Below are 16704 nucleotides of genomic sequence, written 5' to 3' on the forward strand. Positions count from 1 at the left end.
ATATTTGGTTTGTAAAAATATGCATGTGTTTACATACATATATGTATCAGTATAAAGCTAGGGAAAAATCTGGAAGTATTTGAGCCAAAGTATTAATAACATATGTCTAGAGAGGGGATTTGATTGGTCAAGAAGAAGACTTTTACTTTTCTTTTTACATATCTTTTAAACAGATGCAATTATTATCTTCTCTGCACCTGTAAGTTTACCGGGACTTATAGAAATTGTCACTTGCCCAGGTCAAATGACAGAGCTGCTACTGAGTGGCAGAACTAGGACTTCAGATGAGGTTCACACGGCCCAAAAGACGATGTTCTTTCAATGTTGCCAGGCTGTTCCCAGAGTATAGAGGTTCACAAGAATAGCTTACAGAATTCTACCTGCTCTTATCAGGCAGATAGGATTAAGTCTATGACTCGTGTTGGAGTTATTTCTTGGTGGTTTTAGGTAGCAGAGGGGCAAGGGGTAACCTTTGGGGATGTCATGGGGAGGCACTCTGTTTCCTACCTTTGCCCCTGTTCCTGGAACCTCAGAATTGCATTGGAGGTTCTGGAGGATGGTCACTGAGGCACCCAGATGGTCTCTCCATGATGCTTTTCTCTTAGATAAAAGGTTACACAGTCTAGACTAGGTTTTACAAGTGCCAACCTGGACACAGAGGGTGGACCAGACCATCAACTGATGCTGCCTCAGACCAAAGATGTCATGGCTTCAGCAGCCTGGAACACTTCACTTGTGCCTGTGAATCCCCTAAAGGCCGCAGCCATAAGAAAAGAGAAAATCCGAATGTAAAGGAAAGAACAAGTGTGTGAATTGCTCACCCTCTCGAGGGACCAATCCCTGTGCCCTTGCTGTTCTCAGGAGCCCTGAGCCCATAGAAGCTAAGGCAACTCCTTAGCCATCCTCTGTGGAGAATGTAAAAGAGCCTTCAGCACATGCAGCTTTGCTCTGACACTGTTCACCTCCTGTTTTTCATCTGCTGGTGCTGGTTTTGGCTGACTCTCTGGCCTCTCGCCTAAAACAATATGACAGAGCAAGCCTATCCTGGTTGACTTTCCTGGGCTTGGCTTCTCCGCGGCTGGTCTCGTGGTGCTCACCTGATCCTGCCTTTTTTTAATATTCCCTTCCGGAACTTCTCAGAGCGTTTCTGGGTCCTGGCCATGGTGACCCACTGACAAGGTGACACATTTCAAACTCTGAAGTTGTCAGGTGTCACTTTGACTCATCATCCTACAGATATGCACACACAGGCTGGTGAATGTACAATGACCTGACTTCAGATTGTAAGCTCCCTGAGGGCAGGACCACGGCAGCTTTGTCCACCAGTTGTACACTCAGGGCCTGGTACATAGGAGGCTCCCATAACATCTTGTTGACTGAATGAATACCGGACGAATTTACTTAAACTCTCTTCTCCCCTGCCACATACGACAGCTTACGTCATTCCAACACAGCAGATAATCCATTTGAGCAGGGGTTGGCAAACTTTTTCCGTAAAGGGTCCAAGTTTTAGGCTTTGCAGGCAAGAGGCAAAACCGAGGCTATTATATAGGCACTTAAAAAGCAAAAAAGAAAACAAATTTTTATAAGGTTTTTCCTGATGAAATTCAAAATATAGTAATAATAATAGAGTACAGTTTTTTTTTATAAGACAGGTCTCCTAATGAGAAGAATTCTTTTCTGAGGGATAATATTTGCCTAATTGGGGTTCAAAGTCAATGTCTTCTATCATCAAAATCATTGCAAATATTCGTCTGTTAATGCTGATGTGTAATGAGATGTAATGTATTTCATCCTTGAAAATGAAAGTTGAATTTCATATAATTTTCATGTGTCATAAAATATTGTTCTTTTAATTTTTTTTTCAATGAAGCTTAGCTCACGGGCAGTACAAAAACAGACAGTGGGCTGGATTTGGCTTCAGGATGTAGTTTATTAACTCCTGCACTCAAGAATAAGACATGGGAGGATATTCTCGTTCTCTCTGTTACCTCAGCCTCCCAAATCCTACACTTTCTAAACCTTGGGGTTTCCCTTCCTGGGTGCCCTTTCCTTCTCAAAGGACACATAGGCTGAGCCTGGCTCCTCCTGAGAAGGGGATCCTGCAGCTTCGTTATTGCCCAGCTGCCCCAGAGTGGAGTCAGAGCGGCTGTAGGCCCTTCCTTTTCCAAGGCTGATGTTAGCCCTTTGCCAACCACACAAAAACAGCTGGGAAGGGCTTGCTTGTGCTTCTTCTCCAGCCCAAACCAGAGAGAAGGGAGGCCTCAGAGTGGCTGAGTTAATGGGAAACAGTTGTGTTTGCCCAGCCCTATGCACAGAGGGAACAAATTTAAATGCCTAAAATCTTGTTGCGTCCTGAAAAACATACCATTTGGAAAAGATGACTGACCACAGCACAGAATTCAATTCTGGCAAAATGACATAAATAATTCATTAAAAGGGAGCCGGCCCCGCGGCCAAGTGGTTCAGTTCACGCACTCCACTTCGACGGCCCGGAATTTCGCCAATTGAGATCCTGGGCGGGGAAATGGCACCGTTCATCAGGCCATGCTGAGGCAGCGTCCTGCATAGCACAACCAGAGGCGACCTGCAACTAGAATACACAACTATGTACTGGGGGGCTTTGGGGAGAAGAAGAAGAAGAAGAAGAAAAGATTGGCAACAGTTGTTAGCTCAGGTGCCAATCTTTAAAAAAATAATAATAATACACTAAAAGGACCTCACTTTTTTTGTAAATATAAAGAGTACTAAGGAGATGAGGGACTCGTGAAAGCATCAATCATTCGTTGACTCATTAATCTATTCAACAAATATTTTTCAAGGGTCTATTATGTGCCGGACACTGTATTAGGCCCTGGTCATACGGCAAAAAATAGACTGACAGTTTCTGCTCTCATGGAGTTCACAGTACTGTTCAATGGCATTTGCTAAAGCCTAGTAATTCATGGCATATTACTAAGTATTCCTTGAATTAAAATGATTGCATGGCAAAATAGTTGGAGAAAGAAGAGATTAAGTCAACCAGGTTACTTTATTGTAAGACCTCAGAACCTTTAGTATACGGATTTCCACTGAGAATCTCCAAGAAAGGGATATATAGAATGCAGCCTTCCCAAGTTTTTTTAACTATGGCATCCTTTTTGTGAGTTGTGTCTTGTGGCAGCAGAGTCACATGGAATATTGGGGAGCTCAGCTCGCAGTACAACGGGGTATGGCCATATGGTTGTACACTGGACAGCTTTAGTCGGACCCCTCACATAGACTATCATATCCATGGTGCCCTGGAGTTTTATGACTGGTGGACCTGATCTCTGTAACTAGAAGGCAAAGCATGGGCAGAACAAACTTCATATGGCTGTCACTCAGCTATGTGCTGCTCAGCTCCTTCCCACAGAATAGGCCAGAGAAACTGACCGAGCTGCAGGTGTAGCCTTAGGGAAGGTAGCCAGGAGGTCAAAGCACAACATTTATGTAAGTCTCCAGGCAGAAAGAAACCAGGAGAATGGCTTCCTTCACATAATGATAAAAACACATAATGATTTAAAAAAACGACCTCACCAAGGTACAATACAACAACATTCGAAACTCTGAGGATATAAAGAAGACCCTAAGCTTTTAAGCTTCTGGAGGGAAAAACCAGGTCACAAGGCAAGGGAGTTCTCAAAAGCAACATTGGGAACTAGAAGACAATGCAGCAATGCTTTCAATATTCCAAATGAAAATGATTTTCAACCCAAAAATCTCTACCTGGGGAGACACCCAATCAATTTTGAGAGTAGAATAAACACATTTCAAAGTCTTAAGAATATTACCTCCCATGCTTTTCAGGAGTTATTTGAATACATGCTCTACTGAAAACAGAAGTAAATAAAGAAAGAGAAAGGTATGGGCTCCTGGAAACAGGAGATGCAACACAAGAGAAGTCAAGGGAATTGGGGATGATGGTGGCGACACTCTAAGGACAACAGCTGTGTGGGAAGTTCAGACAGCAACTGGTTCCAGCTGGAAGTGGATGAAGGGGCAGAAGTGGGGAGAGCAGCCTAGAGGGAAGCTCCAGGCAAAAAAACCAAAAAGGAACCAAGAGATTATCTGACCCTGTGGAAAATTCTATTTACAGAACTGGAAAGATCTATCCATGAGTTCAAAGGAAACTAACAACAACAAAAAGAGGTTTATAAATTTTTAAAAAGTATAAGAAAGACAATGCGATCACAGTGTGATACTTGGCTCAGGAGTGATTCCTATCTATTTAGCTATAATAACAAAAACACAAATATCCATTTAGAATGGGAGGAAGGGAGGTTGGGAGGGGGGGTGTAAGCAAGCTAAAATTCTCATCTACCATACCAGGAAGTGAATTGATAGCATCTAAAACTCATTCATCAAGAATGAATGCGCAGTACGCATATTGTTTAGAAACGTGGAGGTAAATATCAGAAGCAGTAGCTGAGACAGTGGGGAGTGGTTAGGAGCTAGTGGGAGGGTGTGAGGAGTAAGCAGGGGAGCATAGGGAACTGCCGTTTTTGTTATGACCCTTTTAGCACTATTTGACTTTTTAGGTTAGGTACATGCACTACTTTGATTTTTAAAATGGGGATGGTGGGCTGTTAACCAGGTCGTCTCAGGCTAAGTGGTTTATGCCATTCGTCAGTTTCAAAGCTTGCCCAATTAAAGTTCATGGAATAATAAAATGACAAATCACTGCATGTTTTGGAACTTTGGGACTCCAAGGGAAGAGTACAGACTGTGAATATCAAACCTGAGAATGACAAGGGTTTACTGTGTCTCTACTCCAGGTCCTATCCATGAACCAGAAGTACGGGCATCACCAGGGAACTTGTTCAAAATGAACAATTGCAGGTGCCACCCAGACTTATTGCATTTTCACAGACCCCTAGGTGATTCATATGCACATTAAAGTTCATACTGGGATGACAGGAAGATCCTGTTACAGATGACATCATATACGGGCGCATGATGAACTCAATGGTGATAGAGCAAGAGGATAATTTGAGGGACATCTTAAGGGTCCCCAGGCTTTAGAGTTTTTAATCAACATTATAATAATCCTACATTGAAATAAAAGGTATATATCTATATATGTGATGAGCTGAATTATAGGAGACAAGTTGACATATGTCACATTTTGTAGGCATTCAAAATTGAACATTTATCAATTAAAATCAACAGCCTGGGTCAGCCATCAGGCAGATGAGGCTACTGGTCAGTACTCTTGGTTGCAAGTGACATAACCCCAACTCAATCCGGCTAAAGCAAAGAAAATAACTTCTTACTTTTTATAACTAGAAATTTTTCTTCAGGGGTGCAGACATGCTGCATCTAGGAATTTGGTCCATATATTTGTATATATCTGGACTCTAACTCTCTCTGTTTCTCAGTTCTGTTTGGCTTCCTCTTCAGACAGTTCCTTGGCTTCCTTCACATAATGATAAAAGGACAGCTGGCCGCCTAAGCTTATGAGCAGTAGTTCTCTAATAGCTCTTAAAATAAATGAGGACTCCAAAGAACTTTTGTTTGTGTGCCCTATAGTTAGCAATATTTAGCTATGATAGAAAATAAAACTGAGAAATTTTTTAAAACATGTATAATTAATTCATTTAAAATAATAATAAACCTATTACATGTTAACATAAATATTTCTATAAGCAAGTTATATTTTCCAGAACAAAGAATATTTACTAAGAAGAGTGCCATTTGTTTTACATTTTTGCAAATCTCTTTAATCTTAGCCTTAATAGAAGATAACTGGATTTGCATATCTATTCCTGAGTTCAATTTGTTGCAATCTGTTGTTTTGGTTGAAGTATAAGAAGAAAATCTGGCCTCACAAAGATATGTAGGTAGAAAATGGAGGAATATTTTAATAAGTTTTTCAGGTAATTGTGGTTATGTTTCTTTGATACTGCACCAAAATTCAAAAATGGTAGTTTCTTAAAGGGTTGTTGCAGTGTGGAATCTGAAACCATATCAATGAACTTTTCATACTCTGTTACATTAAAATCCATTGATCTGTGCTGCACTTTGAGTGGATCTTTTACCCATCCATAATTTTAAAGCATCATGGATTGGTCATTTGAAAAGTCTTGGTTCACTGAGCTTTGCAGATCTTCCAATGTTGACCCATTTCATTATACAACATGCCAAAATCACATTTTTTAATGGCACCACCCATCTCATCAAAAAAAGCCTCTAAGCATTGGGAAACTGTTAAGCTCATGGTAGAGAATACAAGACTTTTCAAAATTCCATTTTTTGCTTCAAAGCACAAATTTTATCATTGACAACAGAACCGTCATTTGTTTTCCTTGAAATGGCAAGCTCACTTCATTAATTTTTGAGGAAATGTCTGCCAAATACCAAGTCTGAATCACCACAGTTTGCCAGTCAGTCATTCTCTTCAGTCAAAATGATATTGCATGAAAAAAGTAGCTAGCTCAGCTCGTGGCTCAAACAATCACATGAGTGTTTTTCTCGAGACAATCGTGGTATTTTGTTATGCAGTAAAAGTGCTTTATGTACATATAGGACCTCCCAGAAACAGATATCAAGAGGAGATTAGAAGTGCATGATGGGGGAAACACCTGTGAAGGAAAAAGGGGAGGGAGCTAGAGAAGAAAGGAGATCTTTTAGAGCACTCTTTTGGTCTAACCCAGGGGAAAGGAGAGAGGAGAGGAAAGAGAATCAGGTAGAAAAAGTCTCAGACTGCAGCATAGTTCAATAAAGTTTCAGCCAGGCCAATGAGGGTTCCTCAAGCCAGTCACCTAGTGTTAAGAGTCCCACATTTCCCAAGAATGAAGCTGCATTAGGACTCCCACTGTGCTCAATGATTGGCTGGGAGCAGACAGAGAGAAGCATGGCCTTGGCACAAATGTGGTGGTGGATCCAGAGGACAGTAAATGCTACCTCAGCAGGACATCTGAGTGGCACATTTTCATGGCGACCTCATGCTTTATGGGTGCTGTACATTTCATTGCATCACAATCTTACAAAGATGTGAAGGCAAGGGTCAAGGTGTAATATAGTTAATAATTTTTACTGCTTCATCAAGAGATTTCCTAAGTGAAACTGACTTTTTTTTCCCCAGTAAGTGTATGGCAATGAAGAATATAATGACTACAAGCTCACTTTGGTACCACTGTCTTGATTCATGCCAAGGTGCTGGTAATTTTACCCACCATTGCTTTTGCACCATCATTTGGCAAATGTCAACGCAGTAAATAAGGGACTTAAAAATCTCAATATTACTATAAAGATAGTTTTGACCTTATGGATCCCCTGAAAGCATCTCAGGGACCCCCAGAGATCTGCAGATGGAACTTGGAAAACCAGTGACGTAAAGCTAGCAAGCCCAGAATTAGATTATTTTTGTGTGTGTAATAGTTCTGGCAAAAGTCATGGGGAAGATTTTGATGGGCCCACTTGGGTCATATTCCTTTCCCTGAATCAATTATTGTGAAGAGGGGGATGAGGCACTCTGATTGGTCAGGCCTGGATCATGTGAACACCTTTCTGAGAAGGGTGGGACAGACTAGCCAGTCCAAATCACGGAGAATGGGATCCCATAAGAAGGAGTGGTTCTCTCACAGGAAGAAGAGAGAAGGGATACTGCACAGGTAAAAACAACCTATTGCCAGTTCAGTAGGGTGACAGAAATTGGCAATAAGTGTCCAGGATATGGGACCAGGCCTGTTCCTGAGGGAGCCAGAGGGCAGCATCAGGGAGAATGGATCAAAGCCAAGAAGTTCCCCAGGCAGGAGCCCAGCCCTTGAGGGCACCAGATCCTGCTGCCAGTTTGGCAGCACATTAATTCAGCCCAGCAGGCAGGCAACCAGATCCCAGGTTTAGTCAAACTGTATGTATTTGCAGGGGCAGGATCTCCATTCTGTGGCTCCCATCAACAAGGGTGGGGCTGTGACTGTTTATGCTCCCTGTCTTCCTATCTTGACTCAGGAATTGTGGAACCTAATGGGTCCTCGGGGTGGGGGATGAGTCAAAGCAGAGGGTTAAAGTATTCAGATAAAGAATGACTGTCTACACCATCCATAAGAAATTATGAAAATCCATCCAATGGAAATTAACTATGTCACGCAAGACATCACATTTTAAAATGGCATTCCCTCACATGCAATTCTACCTGTCTAGGCTTTTCCACATTTACCGTTTAACACGCTGCGTCTTATACTTGTTTACCCTCAGAATCACTGAAGCACTCAATTAATATAACCTATGGGGACCATTCAACTCTGGTGACCAACTCTTCCCTCTTGAAATACTCTCTTCTTGGGTCTCCTCAATGTCGTACTCTCCCAGGTTTCCTCCTAATTCTCTGGCTGCTTTTTCTCAGACTCCTTTGCACATCCCTTAAATGATGGTAGTCTTTGGGGGCTCTACCATAAAACCTCCCTTCTTCTCTGTAGGCGATCTGATCTGTCCCTGTGCTCTTACTGCCCTGTGCAATTACTATCACATTTCTTTCTTAAAACCTCTGCAAAACCTGCCCCTCCTCTCTTCGACATGCACAAACACATTCTTTGTGTGCCAAGCCCCCATCTATACTTCCCTCAAGAGCCTGGGATAATCAGAGCAATTGGTACGCTAACCACACCGAGTCCATCATAAACCCACACATATCAGGTCTGAAATCAGGTCATCTGGTCATCCAGATGTCCAGACTGTGTGTGTGTGTGTGTGTTTCTGTCTATCCATCTTTCAGATTGTCTTGTAAGTGAAACAATTTAGAAGGACATTTGGAGAGGAGCTGACTGCAGCCCCTTGAGAGTATGTGATTGTTCCATAAATTTAATTGAGTCAATGAGTTCCTATGATGTGCCAGGCACATGTAATAGACCTTGCAAAGGGTACAAGGGTGAAAAAGGCAATGTCTCTCCCTGGTTGGGGAGTGGGAGGACCGAAACATACACAGCTATAGTCAGAATAAATTTAAGAACCTCACACTGTCCAGTCCTAGCATGTTGTTGCATTTTAAAGAATCTAAAGTAAAAGTACTGCAATCATACATTTTAATACATGCAATTTTTCACATTTTAACATTCCTGAAGTTGGGCTGCATCTAACAAATGATTTGATAAGAAGGTATTTTGTTAGGATTTAGTTGGCAGTGTTTTTTCTTTCCTAGTTGTACAAAAAATAAAGATGAAATTTACAATCACTGTTGTCTTTGATTAGATGAAAAATATTATTTGGGTCTCTCAAAGAACATTGAGATTAAATTTGTAATCCACCGCAACCTGTCCTTAAATCCCTGTTTCCATTTCTTTTGGTTTCCAAATCTCTAACATCCTATCGCTGCCCAGAAGCCTCTCTAACTCTCTACTCTCCACCAAAACACGACAAAACCTCCCTGACACCTACACCAGAGAGACTGCATTCTCTTTCTTCCTCTCCCTCCTTCTCTCTCTCCCTTCCTTCCCTCTTCTCTCCGGAGTCAGTCTTCAAAGGACATCTCCCCAGCCGCACTGTTCTGGTTCTTCCCCAACCCTGCGGATTGAACTGCTCTACCTACTAAGAAAGAGAAAGAGGGGGAAATGCTTGGCAATTAGAATTTTCTTTAGCAAGGAAGAGGGAAGAGAAAGAGGCTTTGAATAATTTCTCAGGAATAATTCCTGGGCTGGGAGCGAGAGAACAGGCAGATCGCAGTGTGGGTTAAAACAGAGGTGGGTGCAGCATGCTGCACCAAGGGGCAAGACTGGAGCGTTACCTATGATGGCGCATCCTGGGAAGGTTCAGATTCTAAACCTTCCAAGTATGACGGCTGCTCTTCAGAAGCTTCACATGCACGTACACATGCACACACAGACACAAACACATGCGCACACAAGCATGCATGCCCAAATGAAAGCCAAGGCCTTTCTGTCCTACCTTACATAGCACCAGGAGGGAGGAAGGTGGGGCCAGGATGATGGCCTGTTTTCCTGGGATGAAGTGACCCACGGAGGGAGGTTAGGCTGGCAGCCTTGAGGCCACGGCACCACAGGGGCTGGAGGTCCCACTTCTCCCCATCCTGTGAAAATAAAATTAACCAAAAAAGGCTGGACAACATGCTAACAGAGTGGTCTCCACTTGGTGGGAAAGATCTCAGCTCTGGGGAAACGTGGAGCTGGAAGGAGGAAGGGTGGGCGGTAAGGTGGCCTCTCGGGAGGTCATGCTTCTCTAGGACCTTAGAAAAAGTAAGGGAAAGGCTGGAGGAGTCTGCAGAGGGTGGGAGGGAATGAGAGAGTACCACTTTGGCCCCCTAGCTGAGCCCTGCTGTTTGGGTCCTCAGCATCCAAGCTGTCCAGCAGAATCTCAAGATTCTTATGGCTGGAGAAGGACCCACAGGAGAACTTAGGAGGCCCTAATGATGGAGGAGGAATGCAACCTGGCTGACTAGCTCCCACCTCTTTGAGCTGAATACTGCTCCTGTGCCAGGATCAGACAAGAAGCCGGTACTGGGCCTGCTGAGAATGCCCTGCCCTTTGCAGAGCCCAGGGAGGCGGAAGTATAAATAAGAAAGGGGAGAGGCCACACTCAGGAGGAACTCATGATGGAGTTGAGGAAATTGAGTGTCAACACAGGTGGAGCGAAGTCCAATCTGACCTGCAAATCCCAGCCCAGGGCAGAGCCACCAAGGCTGGCTGCACCCTAGGAATTGCCCAAGGCCTGCTCAGAGCCTGTGGGAAAATTCTGGAAAGTCTTTATTTAGGAGATGGACTTGTAGGACCTTGGTTAGGTGGGAAGGAGGAGCCCTGAGATTCTGAAGAGGCCTATTTCCACAGGGGCTTTGGGAGCTGGCCCCATGCTGAGCTTCCAGGCCCCCTCCTCAGGCCCTGCTCTCTCGTGATTCCTGGGTATGTGTCTGACTGGGAACAGGTCAGGTTTAATTATTAATCATCTGGCCAGCCCAATCAATCTAGACAGGGTCTCTCTTCCAGGGCTGTGAAATCCCCACTCACTGGTCCAAACCCCCAGCGCTTTCTAGATGCTCAGAGAGAAGGGTGTCAGGAGGCTCCACGAAGCTCTGGATCTTCAGGAGGCATTGATTCTGAGTGGGCACCTTTAGGCAGGCGTGGTTTCCAAGATGCACGGTGAACTGAGGCCATCCACCCAGTGTTGACACAACTGTCATAAACCGTGCTTTGTTCCCGGCTCCGCCTGGGAATGTCCCTGAGAACTGAGTGGGCCTGGCTAGATGGGGATGCAGAGTGAGGGCAGATGGGTTTGGAGAGGGGATGCCCCTGGGGACACAGAGAGATGAGGCTGGCAGAGGAAGCCCAGCTCTGTGGCTGTAGATGAATCTGACTATTTAAAGGCCAAGTTGTGGGCAACACAAGCAGGGCTTGTGTCACTGTCAGAGCCACCTCCCAGTCCTGCGTAGGTGGGAGCCAAGGAGGGAAGGATGGACAGGGTCAAAATGGATGATGGGGGGTGCTCCCTGGCACAGCTCCAAGGACACACCCTTCTACAGCCAGCAGATGGCTGGGCAGAGACCTGGGGCTCAGGCCTCTGTTGCTCCAGCCAGTTCTAGGGATGGGCAAGGGGGCTGCTTAGTCCTTGAACCAATAGTCCTGGATACCTGTTATGTGGCGGGCACAGGGGCAGCAGAGCACACTACCTGTCCTTGTAGACTCAGTGGCTAATACAGAGACAAACCTGTAAACAGATCACAAGACAGCCTGATAAGGGCTATAAAAGAGAGGTTTCTCTGTGTGTAAGGGGTGGGGGACTGTGTCACGTCTAGGGAACATTAACACCTGCAGGGAGGTCACGGAGGGTCAAGGAAGACTTCACAAAGAAGGTGACACTACCTAGAATGAATGTTAAAGAAAGTCATGGTTTTCCAAGTAGGGAGAAGCGGAAGGGCATTCCAGGCAGTGAGAAGACCATGTACAAAACCAGGGAGCTGGGAAGGGGCCTGTTTGGGGGCCGATGAGGCAGTGAGGATGGGCGAGACACAAATGGAGGCTGTGGGGGTGAGAAGATGGGTGTACATGAGGCAGTGTTAAGTAGGCTCAGCTAATGCCAACCTCAAGCATTCGAGGAGCCAGACCACAGAGACCAAGATGGGACCTGAGCAAGCCTGCCCCACAGATGCACCTCTGTCTGCTCCTGAGAGGGACTTGTCCTCCACAGATGGTGGACTGCCCCAGCTGGGGGTGGAAGGATGGTAACAGGACCATGTCTCCTGGCAGGCCTGTAACATGTAGCACTGGGGCCATGGGAAGTTCAGGGACGGAAGCGACCACCACCCCCTTGTGACTGACAGTGAGTCCCCACTCTTGTCTCACTTTTGTTCAAACAACCTCAGGCAAGCACAAGGCATACATCAAAAGTGCAGATGGGAAGACTGAGGTGGCGGGAGGTGACATTCACTCAAGCCTGAGTGAGTTCATTGTGGATTTGACACAGGGACTCAAGGGTCCTGATTCCCAGCACAGGGACCTGCCCCCAAACCAGAAAGTTCTCTACCTCCTGTCCTTGCAGACAGGCACACACTCTGAGCCCCTCCTCCCCAGGGAGAGTCCTTATCAGACAAGTTTGAGGTGGTTCCCGGGCTCAACCTGAGCAAGTCAGCGCTTCCCAGTCACGCTGGGTTCCCTCCTGGCTGCATCTGGCCTGTGGGGGAACCCCAAACAGTAAATGCCTGCGAGGTTTTCTCCAGAACTCAGATCGGCAGGGTCCCTACTCAGAGTACTCTGTTGTCAAATGGGTGTGCTGGGCAGTCAGATGGCAGCGATGACAGCAGCCTCCTCCTTGTTTTATGGACATAGTTCCCAGAAGCTCAGTCAAGTAATAGGAAAAATTTGAAAAACAGAGTAAAAAAATAACCCCAAACTCCACTAACTCAAGCCAGCATACTGGCTCAGCAGAGCTAAGCAAGTATGAGCAAAGGGCAGGCCTTTGGACAATAGGAGGTGTCACCCCAACATCAGGAACCACTTCATACAGACAAGGAACCATCCTAATGTCCTCTCCAGCGGGGCCTCTACTGTGCTCTTCTCCAACATGGGGCGCCAGCTACCTAAGGATTTTCTCCAAGCCTCCTAGTCCTCTGCCCACACCATGTACAGTCCCACAGGAGAATTCTTCTACTATAAGAAGATATATATTGAGGAGAACATATATATATAAATATATATATATTTTGAATATATATATATTCAAACAATTTTGAATTTAGGAGAACAATTTCCCCAGATAAACTAGAATGATCTCTCTTTTCGAACAAGGAGAGCCAAGTAATGGGGCATGCTTCCTCTTTTTACCTTGGCTCCTAGTCACATCTTAGGCTTATTCACCACCATTCCATCAGCCTTTACCGGTCGCAGACTTGCCACCATCAACTTTCTTCAATCCTTGCTTGTAAGTGTTCTGTTGGGTTAATCTGTTCACTCATAGCCTGGGTTATGTGTCATCTCAGCTCCTCGTTGGAAAGATGTGGCAGGTAAACATAACGAAGTTTCACTCCGGAAGGAGGGGTTGAAAGTGCAAAATCTGGCCACCATTCTGGGGCCATGGGAAATCCCCTTTGATTACACTGTTATACTCCAAATTCCCCGAAAACAGAACGCTTTCCTCCCCTCCTCAAAGCAGGAGGAACTGGAGCAGCTCCCCACCCCTCAGGCCCTCTTCCCTCTCTCCCCATCTAGATCCAGCTCCCCTGGCAAACTCTCCTGAATCAGGAGGAGGAAGAAACACTGTATCCTCAGCGCCTTTGCCTTCTTGCCTGTTTCCTGAGGTGTGGTGGGCAGGTCCCTTCAGCTACTTTCTAGGGAGGGGAGGTGTCTAGAAGATCGCTTTCAGGGATTTAACAATCTGGGCATCAGTCATAAGCACCAGAGTTTAGCTAAATTAGGCTCTCCCACCCTCCCGAGGCCACTGTTCCTGGTGGACCCAGGGTCTAGCGGCTTTAGGGAACTGCAAGAACCAGAGAGGCCCCCAGCCCTGAGACAGGCATGGAGAATACTGGTGACAAGCATGGTTTAAGAGCCACATGGACCTGGGTTTGAATCCCAACTCTGCCACTTACTGGCTGTCAGACCCTGGACAATCCACTTTGAGTCTCTGAGACTCATTTCCCCACCTATGAAATGGGAGAATAACAGAACCTGTCTCTCAGTGTTGTGAAGAGGTCAAGAGCAAGTCCCTACAGAGCACACACTGAGTATGGCATGTTGACAGGCTCAATAATCCGCAGGGCTAATATTGGTATCAGTGATGGCTCATGGAGGGCGGGAGAGAAAGTGTGAGAACTCCAGGATTCCTTGCTAGTAGTGACATGGCCCTGGGGGATGACCCTGTTCCCTGTGACTCCAGTCTCCCCAGAAGGCCTGCTGACTGTGCACAGCTCTCTGCCCTGGGGGACGGGTCTATCACCAGATCCTCTTAATAACCACAATGCTTTCTGTTATTAAGGAGGATAAAGAGACCATTGGAAAACTGACTTTTGCCTCAGCATAGTAAGTATGAATCCAACTAAAAAAACCCCTGACACGTGCCCCAAACCCAGTCTGATGACCGCCCCCTACCACCACTAGCTCCCACTATGTTCCACCATCTCTGCCTGCCATCAGCCAGACTAGTCTCCTCCAATCTTCAAGGCTTTTTCATTCTGGAATCTCTCCTACCTTGAATGGTCTCCATTCACAGCCATCCTGCCCTCCCCCCCCGTAAAATAAATGCCCCTTCTCTTCCAGGAGATGCTGGGGAAGTCCCTGGTTGACTTCTAGGGCAGTGTTTTTCAAAAGACTCCACCTGCATTGAATCACATGAGGCTTGCTAAAATGTAAATGCCTGGGCCCTCCCCAAGACCTAGTGAGACAGAATCTCTGTGGAGCGGGCTGGGAGTCTGTATCTCTATGAAGTTCCCCAGGTGATTCTGATACACACAAAGCACAAAAATCAATGATTTGTCTTGAGTCCTTGCTGAGTGCCAAAATCCTGCTAGGGCTAGACCTGGAAAATTCATGAAATAATCTAACTGAAAGGATCTAAACTCCCTGTGTGTTCCCGGCAGGACCACCCAGGAGAGCTGGATTCTAGTCTTGACCTTATACTAATAAGCTGTGTTGCCTTAGGCAAGTCATTTCCCCTCTCTGGGCCTCCGTTTTCTTAGTTGCAAAAGGAAGGACCAGGACCAGGACTTGGGGAGGGGGTTGTCTCTGGGGCCATCCTGCTCTAATATGCTTGGAAACCTACTTGGGACAGGCTCCTTTGTAGGGCTGGAATGGTGGGAAAGGAGAATGGGAGTTTTTGGGGGTGAGCCCAGATGTCCCATCACTGCCTAGGTGGACAGCACAGTTGCTACTGATGTTCAGAGGGACTCAGAGGTCTTGGGCCAGATGGGGGCCAAGGTCAGTATCCAAGTGGCCTGGCCGAGGAGGCACCGTAAGGAGCAACACCAGCATCTAGGCCATGGCAGAGTCAGGCCAAGGGCAGTTTGGCACTGACCCCTGGAGAGAGGAGACAGCACAGAGAGTGGGTCTGAATGTCAGAGCTCCAGCCCGGTAGACTGGCTCTGAACCACATTCTAGGGCCCTTAGGAACATCAGAGAGCAAATGGCAACACCCAGGGATGGGGGGAACTGCAACTCAGGGGGCTCCCAGGTGGGATATCTCCATCGCACAGCTCCAGAGGTGCCAACTTACAGAATACAATATGCATGGCGCCTCCTAGAGTTGTGCCACGTAGAGCAACACGCTGGGACTCGGCACCAAGGGCACCCCTAGGCATCCTGGATCTTGAGCTTAGGACAGCAGGATGAACTCTGGCCCATTCACGACTTCGGCCAGCCAGGTCACAGCCAGCAGCTGCAGGGAAGGATGTTTCTCCCCGGCTCCTGGTGGGGAAGCACCGGCAGATGGCCACAATAGGCTGAGGGGGGCGGGGGAGCAGTAACAGGCTCAACTGGAACTTTCCTCAGATCTATAATCTGTTCCCACTAATTATAGGCAGCCCCACTCACTTTGCCTTCTGGGGCCAGACTGCCCAGCCCCTCCCCGTTGACTCAGGAGCACTGCCAACAGGAGGGAAGGGCCTAGAGAAAGTTCCAGGCATTCAAAGGACTGGCCAACTGGGCCCAGGAGACTGGCATTGTTTTGCTAGAAGAAATGTTAAGAAAGAACTTACGAACCACTGAAATCTGGAGAGTTGTTGTCCAAAACAAGATTCAGCGTCGTGTGGCACAGCAAGTGCTTTCACCGGCAATTAGCTTCAGCCTCAAACAACCTGGGAGGTGATTAACACCATTATCCCCCTTGACGCCCAAGGAAGCAGGACTCAGCAAGTCATAGTGCCAGGTTAGGCACCGACTGCCTCACAGGGGGTGGTAACCACTGGAAATGGCCTGACCCTGGTGCAGGACAATGGGGTTCAGCCACTAGTAGACCGGGGAGCACTGGGTAGCAGGGCTCGGGGTTTATAAGAGGCCAAGAGGTTTTTCTATCTTATCCTCCAAAAGTGACAGCAGCTCCCCACTTTCCCGGACTCTGTCCATCCAGAGGTTCACCCCTAAGAATCTCGGATTCCCCTAGAGCCCCAAGCGGAAGCTGTCGTTTCCTCTCCTTTCAACCCTTCAGAAACATTCTTGATTCAGAGAGGGACCAAATGCCCCAACCTCGGTGCTTGGTGAGCTTCCGGCCACCAAATGTTGAGGGATTCCTGCATGACAGACAGCTACTCACTCA

The 16704-nt window shown here is 46.4% G+C and overlaps 1 long non-coding RNA gene across 1 annotated transcript; it reads right to left on the reverse strand.

Moving 5' to 3' along the window:
* Positions 1–9400: 9400 nt before the first annotated feature.
* On the reverse strand, positions 9401–10524 carry LOC123278295 (uncharacterized). The gene is made up of 3 exons (XR_006515631.2): positions 10419–10524; positions 9901–10042; positions 9401–9543 (listed from the first exon to the last, which is right to left on the reverse strand). It is a non-coding gene; the product is annotated as an uncharacterized lncRNA (long non-coding RNA).
* Positions 10525–16704: the final 6180 nt, after the last annotated feature.

The sequence above is a fragment of the Equus asinus genome, chromosome 2, assembly GCF_041296235.1.
Source record: "Equus asinus isolate D_3611 breed Donkey chromosome 2, EquAss-T2T_v2, whole genome shotgun sequence".
Taxonomy (NCBI): domain Eukaryota; kingdom Metazoa; phylum Chordata; class Mammalia; order Perissodactyla; family Equidae; genus Equus; species Equus asinus.